Raw genomic sequence first — 9,631 nt, forward strand, 5'->3', positions numbered from 1 at the left:
ACTGGCCCACGGCTACCAGCATAATCACTGGGAGAAGTGACTGCTGTCAGGCACCAGAGAAGTGCTAACAAGCAGGCCATTTCCCTTCACCCTGAAAACAACAGCACAAAGAAAATGGATGCTTTGGTGATGACAAGATGATAAAGAAATAAAATTAAAAGGAAATTAGGGGGCTTCTCTGGTGGCGCAGTGGTTGAGGGTCCGCCTGCCGATGCAGGGGACGCGGGTTCGTGCCCCAGTCCGGGAGGATCGCACATGCCGCGGAGCGGCTGCGCCCGTGGGCCATGGCCACTGAGCCTGCGCGTCCGGAGCCTGTTGCTCCGCGGCGGGAGGGGCCACAGCAGTGAGAGGCCCGCGTACGGCAAAAAAACAGAAAACAAACAAACAAACAAAAACGGAAAAAAAAAGGAAATTAGGAAGAGAAATATATTGAATGAGGAAAGCAACACCAAAATCAAAACAGGTCCCCATATGAAGAAAGGGATATTCATTACGAGAGAAGAATTTGCTGACAGCCTCCTGAGCGCACTAAGCCCATTAATGAAAGAGGTGTCATTGGACTAATTAGTCATAGGACTAATTTTCAAATAGAGCATTTATTAGCATTGGCTAGAGAAAATTACTGAAAATAGATACCATTAAAAAAATGGTTCTATAGGAAAGCAGAGGATTTTTAACACTGATTCTTGACTTGCACCTTTTAAAAGTATTAAATGTGTGATTGCAAATGTATTTTGAGCTCTTCTTAAAAGGCAGGCAGAACTCTGCTAGCTTCTGGGCATCCAGTGGTGAAAAAGTCAAGGTCCCTCACCTCCCAGAGATGACAGTATAACAAGGACACACACAAGGATGAGGTGGTCACACGTCAGGGTGAGAAGCGCAACCCCAGGACAAGACACAGAAAGGGAACCAGATCAAGTGTTAAGACTTCGGAGCAGCCTTTCCGGAGGTTATGCGACATGAAGGATGGGTAGAATTTAAAGAAAAGAGATTAAGAACAGGAAAGAACATTCAAAGCAAGAAAATTGTGTACAAAATGATAGGAAGTGAGAAAACATGGCATATTCTGGTAACAGCCGTCCGTACCAACTGAAAGTTTACATTTTAGAAATGTACTGTGAATGGCAAATCATGGTTGGCATAGGCAAGGTCTCACTAAAAGGCCCAAATCAGGTACAATAGATGAGGGAGGAGGGGGTGTAGCTCAGTGGTAGAGCACATGCTCAGCATGCATGGGGCCCTGGGTTCAATTTCCAGCACCCCCACTTTTGATTGATTAAAAAAACAAAAACAAAAAAACCCTTAAAGGCCTTGGCTGTACAGAAATTAACACATTGTTTATCAACTGTACTTCAATTAAAAAGATGAGGAAATCTATCTATGCTTTAGAAGATTTCTTCTAAAAGCAAGCATTGAACTGGAATTAAGCCTCTACTCCAGTGTTGCTTGAATATTCAGTTTATCGGGACATATTTTCACATTGTTATGTTTCTCGTAAGCTATTCTCCCACCTACTTTATGTTTTATACCTAATTGTGAAAGTTGTGAGCTAGTCCCATTGCCCTTAAATCTCCATTTCATTTTTGCAACTATTGGCAGCTCCTCGTTGGTATTTTTGTACGTTGTCACAGAATTTAACCGTCTGCCTTCTAAGTCCTGTCTTTAATCAGAAAATGAGACTATTTTCTGCACTCTTCCTTTGAATATTAAGTCCATATGGTCTTCAAAGTGGGAGATATAAAGTTTTTGTGTTATTTTTCTCTAAAAAGACTCAACATAACTTTGTAAATCATGAAATTAAATAATACATTAAAAATATTTGTTGTATGCTAATATACAGAATTATACCCAAATCAAGAGTGGACCACTGCACAGTGGGGTTGGAGCATGTAATAAAGTGAACGTCAAGAGGTGAAGATGAATGAGGTGGGGGAGAAAGCCAGAAAGCCTTTCCACGTTCATCCCGAAAGTGATGGTTAATCGCTAAAAGGATTCAATTAGGTGAACATCATGAAACATTATGTGGTGACTTCGGGGTTTGTGGATTTGAAGTGACTGAGATTGAACACAGGGCAACCAATGGGTTTTGATGATGATGAGCAATCAGGAAAACAATCAGGAGATGTTGATGTCCTCAGTGGGGAAAGGCCAGTGGATACCTAAAGAAGCGGGTGTACTGAGACATATGTAAATAGGACCATCAACAAAACGAGGAGATTAAGTGCGGAGTGTGAGTTAGAAAGGGGAGTAAAAGTTGAAGCTCAAGTTATTCACGTGCACAGTTAGGTGTATTAACAGGTCAGAGACTGAGAACAGAACCACAGCGGTTGCAGAGAGCACAGCAATTGAATGCCTACTATGTGCCAGGAGCTCTGCTGTTTGTTTTTCGAACATTATCTTAGTCAATCTTCCCAAAAACTCAAATAAGGAAACTGAGCCTCAGAGAGTTTATTTAAATAATACGTCCAGTGTGACACAGCTGGTAAATTGGGAAAGTGAGATTCAAACTCAAAAGCCCAGCCTCTTTTTTTTTTTCACTAGCTTTCTATGTTTTGAGTTTGAGGTCCCAGTACCAATCTGAAAATGAAAATGTCAAAGTAGGAAAACGGGCGATTTCAGATTTTGAGCTTAGGAGGGAGGCTATATAATTTGTAAACGTGACTCCATGGTCATGAATGTCTGTCCATGGAGAGTGAGAATTGCAGCATCCAAGATAGAGTGCCGAGCCATAAACAGAGTAGGGGATAGAGAGTTCACAAAGAAGACAGAGAAAAGGCAACCATAAAAAGGAATTGAACAAGGAACAGCAGTGTGTCACAGAAGCCAGGAAAATCGAAAAGTTTTAAAGGAAGTCTTCAGTGTCAAATGCCTATAATTGACACTGCTGCATGATGTATAGGAAAGTTGTTTAGAGAGTAGATCCTAAGCGTTCTCATCACAAGGAGAATTTTTTTCTTTTGTTTTTATTGTATCTATATGAGATGATAGATTTTAACTAAGCCTACTGTGATAGTCATTTCAAAACATATGTGAATCTGCACCCCAATGTTCATAGCAACACTACAATAGCCAAGACATGCAAGCTACCTAAATGTCCATCAACAGGTGAATGGATAGGGAGTTCCCTGGTGGCACAGGAGTTAAGAATCCACTTGCCAATGTAGGGGACACGGGCTCGAGCCCTGGTCCTGAAAGATCTCACATGCCGTGGAGCAACTAAGCCTGTGTGCCACAACTACTGAAGCCCGTGCGCCCATAGCCTGTGCCCCACGACAACAGAAGCCGCCGCAAGGAGAAGCCCGCGCATCGTAATGAAGAGTAGCCCCTGCTTGCTGCAACTACGGCAGCGATGAAGACCCAACGCAGCCAAAATAAAAATAAATAAATAAATTTATTTAAAAAACAGGTGCATGGATAAAGAAGATGTGGTACATATATACAATGGATTATTACCCAGCCATAAAAAAGAATGAAATAATGCCATTTGCAGCAACATGGATGGACCTAGAGATTATCACACTATGTGAAGCAAATCAGATAAAGAAAGACAAATATCATATGATATCACTTATATATGGAATATTTAAAAAAAGATACAAATGAACTTATTTACAAAACAGAAACAGGCTCACAGACACAGAAAACAAACTTATGGTTACTAAAGGGGAAAGAGAGGGGAGGGATAAATTAGGAGCTTGGGATTAACAGATACACACTACTATATATAATACAGATAAACAAAAAGGGCCTACTGTATACCACAGGGAACTATATTCAGTATCTTGTAATAACCTATAAGGGAAAAGAATCTGAAAAAGAATGTATATACTATTGCTGTACAGCAGAAACTAACACAACACTGTAAATCAACTATACTTCAAAAAAAAACCATATGTAAATCAAATCATCATGCTGTATACCTTAACTTATACACTCATGTATGTCAATTACTTCTTAATAAAACTGGGGAAAAATATCATGTTAAGTAAGAACTTTAAGTCAGCCATGTGTTACAGCAGTGAGAAGATTATTGGTAACAGTGAAGATGTCTTTCACTAGAGTGTTAAGGATGGAAGCCAGTGTAAATTGTTTTGGTTTTCTTTTGATAAAAGAAAGAAATGGGAAAGTGGAAGAGTGCAATTTTTTCAAGAAGTTTGACGGTAAGTGGGAGGAGAAATAAAGGGGGATGTTCGCTCTAGGAAGCCTATTTGTAACTATTAGAGATACTTAAATATGCTTAAATGCTGTCATAAAGGAGCCACACAGCCAGGCTTCCCATGGAGGGAATGCAAAAGGTCAGGCTTTGGTTCATAGTTTTCCTATTTCACAGTAACAAGGTGGTGTTTTCTGCTCATTTACTAAACCAAGTCATTAGGGAGATGCAATATGTACATGCTGATAACTGACATTTTGGTAAGACGTGAATATCTTGCATCTCCTTTTCTCCTGAGGAACATCGTTGCTAAAGTTAAAAACTCAACTATGACATATGTTCAACACAGACAACATAAGTAGGGTTCCCTGCTGATAGGACCTTATAGACTATGAGGCTCTTGCAGTAATTATAAAGGGACATGCTTGGCCATGACTGACTGTTATCCATCACCACAAGAATATGGAAAGAAATGAGCAGGAGTGTGGGACACGGAGCTGGGCTGGGTGTTTCTCCTTCCTCTGGTAGTTCTGCTAGTAATTCACAGAATCATGAAACGCGTGGAAATGCAATGAGATTCATTCCAAGTTATAATACCTCTATTACCGAAATAGTCGTATTTGGGCAGCAAAAGCATAGTACTACTGTATCAATTGGTAGCTTATCTAGAGCAAATACTTCTTTTGTGATCTTACCAATACTTAATATTTTGAACCTATTAAAAATCCTTTATTTTTATTTCTCCTATAACCCATAAATGAGAATCAGGCTTTTAGTTTGTTTTAAAAATCAAACTTATTATTCTTTTCCTGGTTTTAAACGTAACACATGCTCATTATAGAGGTGTGTATGGTAAATAACTGTTCAAATAGAAAATTAAAATGTCACTCATTTATTCTACTCATATATGAGAGCTATTTTCATTTATGATTTTATTTCCCTTTAGACTTCATTTTGTATATAAGATTTCTTTCATAGGCAATTCTTTTATAAAATGTATCAAAATAATTCTATTTTAAAATAGAATTTTATCTAGCTATATAATAGCATTATTTAAAAACATGCATATGATATTCAATTATAAATATATAGAAATAAAATATTCAATAATATAAAAATATAATGTATTTAATCACTGTACTATTCTTCAACAGTCAAGGATATTATAAATAATTCAGTGATCAAGATCTTTGTACCTAATTGTTTGTTTTGTTTTCCCCACTTAGGATAGATCCATTGAATGGGAATTATTAAATATATTATGAAATAGTAGAATAATAATAGATTATTAAGTAGTAATACTATACAGTTAGTTTTTATTCTAACCATTAAATTCCTGCCACCAATAGATGAGACTGATCATTTCAGTGGTTTCATAGGGCCTTCCTTGGTGGTGCAGTGGTTAAGAATCAGTCTGCCAATACAAGGGACACGGGTTCAAGCCCCGGTCTGGGAAGATCCCACATGCCGCAGAGCAACTAAGCCTGTGTGCCACCACTACTGAGCCTGTGCTCTAGAGCCTGCAAGCCACAATTACTGAGCCCATGTGCCACAACCACTGAAGCTCCGCAACAAGAGAAACCACCTCATTGAGAAGTCCGCGCACCACAACGAAGAGTAGCCCCTGCTCACCGCAGCTAGAGAAAGCCCACGTGCAGCAACAAACACCTAATGCAGCCAAAGATAGATTAATTAATTAATTAAAAAAATTATTACTGTGCAATATAGTTGAGTGGTTAAGATTGCAGGATTTGGAGTCAGACACATTGGGTTTAAACTCAGCAGCTCCACCTACTTGTAATGTTCCTTTGACTAGTAACGTTAACCTCTTTAAGCCTGTTTCTTCTATTACAATAATAGTAGCTAACATTCACAAAATGTCAGGCACTATTCTAAGAGCACTTTATATATCAATTCAGGTAACCTCCACAACTCCATGAGAAAAGGGCATTCCTATTACACCACGATTTACCCTGTTAACCCCTATAGCATGCTGCCCCACAGGACTGCTGGAAGGCTTAAATGAGACAGTATCCATATGTAAAACATTTTAGCACTATACCAAGACAAAGAGAAAGCATTATTAGTAGCCAGAAATTTTTTTTCTGTTCATTCACTATGTACTTTATTCATTATTCATCAGTACTTTGGAAATTTTCTTATCAAAGTATGTACTTTTTTTTCAGAGTACTGCTATAAATCATTTGTTTCTCATTTGTTGCAAGCTTTTCCCCCGCCGAAACCCTATTAAGCTAAAACAATCCTACTTTTGACGTCCCTCAAAAATATGAATGATTAAACATAGAAAGTTTAGACCAAAGTACATTAAGGACACAGAATCAGTTCGTTTTTAATTGGTGCCTGGTTTCATCGTAAGAGGCAGTTTCTATCTAGCATCCAGTGGAGAACAGGAAGTAGTTCTGAGCAGTGAGGCATGATGAGGAAGCCAGGTAACTGCCCTGTCTTCTGCAATCAAATGGACACTTAGTCTTTGTTACGAATTTTTAGATTGTTAAGAATATTCAAAGATAATCAGAGGTGGTACGATTGCAGCTGACCTTGAATAATGATTTCTATTTACATGAAGGGGAGGAAACAGAAAGGGCAGTCTAAGAAAGGGAATGATAATAAGAGTAAAGTCAGAGCAATAGTCATAGGCTTGAAAAGAGTGGAACAAGAAATGTTTGGGGGCCTACATAACAGGCACAGTGATAGATGCTGTGGTCACAAAGATGAATATGACACAGTCTCTGTCCTCAAGTTCAGTCTATGGAACATATTCCCACCTAATATAGTGTGAAGTGTGCAAAATTAAAGTTGAAAATTAATTAGGTTAAGGAGCAAGATGAATGACGATTTGTGTTTCGCAAAAGGCAGCATTAGGCAAGATTTCACAAGCTTTGTCGAAGTGATGAATTGTCTCGTCAGTGACAAATAGTAGTGTGTTGCTTGAACAAAGGTGGGTAAGGTACAGCATCAAGGCCAAGCGAATGCAAAATGTGAAGGTGAGAAACGACATGATGGGAGCACTTGTTTTCTACCTCTGTACAACAGTATCATCACACAATTAGCAGCCTAAAACTCCACTCATTTATTAGCTCACAGCTTTGGTGGGATAGGAGTCTGGGGATGGTTTACCTGGGTTCTTAGCTTCAGAGTCTCAATCTTGTCAGCAAGCACTGAAGTTTCCTCAGAAGCTCGACTAGGGAAAGATCCACTTCCAAACTCACTCCAGTTTTTGGCAGAATTCATTCATTGGTTGCTACAGAACTGAGGACACCAGGTCCTGGCTGGCTGTTTCTGGAGGTGGCCTTCCCTTTCTAGAGACCTACCCAGTTCTTAACCATATGGGATCCCCCGGGCTTCCCTGGTGGCGCAGTGGTTGGGAGTCCGCCTGCCGATGCAGGGGACACGGGTTCGTGCCCCGGTCCGGGAAGATCCCACATGCCGTGGAGTGGCTGGGCCCGTGACCCATGGCCACTGAGCCTGCGCGTCCGGAGCCTGTGCTCCACAACGGGAGAGGCCACAACAGTGAGAGGCCCGTGTACCGCAGAAAAAAAAAAAAAAAAAAAAAAACATATGGGATCCCCCAACAGGCTGCTTACTTATCATGCCAGCAAGAGAGAGGGTCTCCTCACAAGATGGGTATTCAATTCCTATGTAACGTAATCACATGCATTTGAAGAATACCTGTAAATATGGCCAAAGTGCATCAATACATACGCAAGGTGGAAAAGTTTAGATTTAGATAGACGGGAGGTATAGGTATGAGAAAAACCATGGAAAGCCCAAGGAACCTGAATTTTGTGTTTAAGTGATAGAGGCCCATTGAAAAGTTTGAAGAAGAATATTAATATACAGTAATTTAAAATACAATATGTATAATATAGTAATATATTAATATGCTCATATCTGTGTTTTAGATAGCTCACTCCAGCAGGTACCAGAAGGATGAATTTGAAAATGATGAGATTAGTTGGAAAATGATTCAGGTATAGACTATAAGGAAATGAGTTTCCTCAATTATATTAAGCTCACTGAAAATAAATAGAAATTTCCTACATATGGAACAGCAGGTAGAAATTGTATCTTTGGCCTCTGTAATCTGAGATTCATTGTTTCCTTGGGATATTTCCTCAGGTCTTTTACGAACACTCTGGTCTTAGATAGGGTTAGTGGTACTCTTGATAGTATCTATGAAGTAACAATTCTAATTTCCTTCATTACAGTAGAGGCAAAGCTAGAAAATTTAAACTACCTCCCTTAGAAATACAGGGTACAAAGTGTGTTTCATACCTGACATGATAAAGATGATGATAATGGAAATAAAGGTAGTAGAGAGTAAACTTTAAAAACCCTGGAAAGAAGACATGATAGGATATAATGACAAAACTGGAAGTAGATGATTTAATAAGGGAAAATGTTAAGGATGAAGTCTAACTTCAATTCAAATATTTCATGTTTCTATGACTCCATAAATCTAGACTGAAGTCTGAAACAATTCATGGAACATAAAAGCAAGATAAAGTCAAATCAGAACAAATATAAGATCAAGAGCCCTACCAACTGCTTTCTTTATCTTTCTGCCTAATGCCTTCTTCAATAACTTAGACAAAAATGTACTGGTTTTGCAATTAACAAAGAGTAAGAGGACCCTCTCCAAACTCCTAATTGCTGAAAAAATGTTTCCTCATATCTTCTTATATTAAAAAACATGGTCTTTAAAATATAATTAGAAGTGTTAACACTTCCAATAAAGGCAGACTAGCTTCCTGCTGAACAATTCTCCCACTGAGATCAACTCTAATTGCTGGAAATGAAAAACATAAGTGTTTCCATCAAAAAGCTAACAAAAGGCAGCAAGTGCTTAAAGTGTAAAGGTTCCAGAGAGAAGGGATGAACCTACATTTGACATACCTTTTAATCTGGCCATTTGCAAATTCCCAAGGAGAGGCCAAAAAGCTCAGCACTGATTCCAAAGTCGTAATAGCTTGACATTCAAAAGTTGAAGGGAAAGAAGTTTTTCATTACAATCACTGAAAAGCTGGCTAGACTCCAAAAATAGGAGTGAATCACAGCTAAATCCAGCTTCCACAAAGCCTAAAGCATACCATAAAGTTAACTCAATCTCTGCCCCTGCATAACTGCTTGCCAAAAGTAAAGGCATACCTCCTTTAATTGTGCTTCCCTTTACTGGGCTTTGCAGATACTGCATGTTTTACAAATTGAAAGTTTGTTGCAACCCTGCATGGAGCAAGTCTATCGACACCATTTTCCCAACAGTATTTGCTCATTTTTGTGTCTCTGTGTCACACTTTAGTAATTCTCACAATATTTCAAACTTTTCCATTATTATATTTGTTATGGTGATGTGTGATCAGTGATCTTTGATGTTACTATTGCAAAAAGATTATGACTTGCTGAAGCCTCAGATTATGGTATTTTTAGCAAGAAAGTGTTTTTAAATTAAGGTATGTA

General features: G+C 38.7%; 1 non-coding gene across 1 annotated transcript; it reads left to right on the forward strand.

Annotated features, from left to right (window-relative positions):
- Nucleotides 1-1,193: 1,193 nt before the first annotated feature.
- Nucleotides 1,194-1,265, forward strand: TRNAA-AGC (transfer RNA alanine (anticodon AGC)). The gene has a single exon. It is a non-coding gene; the product is annotated as a tRNA-Ala (tRNA).
- Nucleotides 1,266-9,631: the final 8,366 nt, after the last annotated feature.

The sequence above is a fragment of the Orcinus orca genome, chromosome 15 (assembly GCF_937001465.1).
Source record: "Orcinus orca chromosome 15, mOrcOrc1.1, whole genome shotgun sequence".
NCBI lineage: Eukaryota > Metazoa > Chordata > Mammalia > Artiodactyla > Delphinidae > Orcinus > Orcinus orca.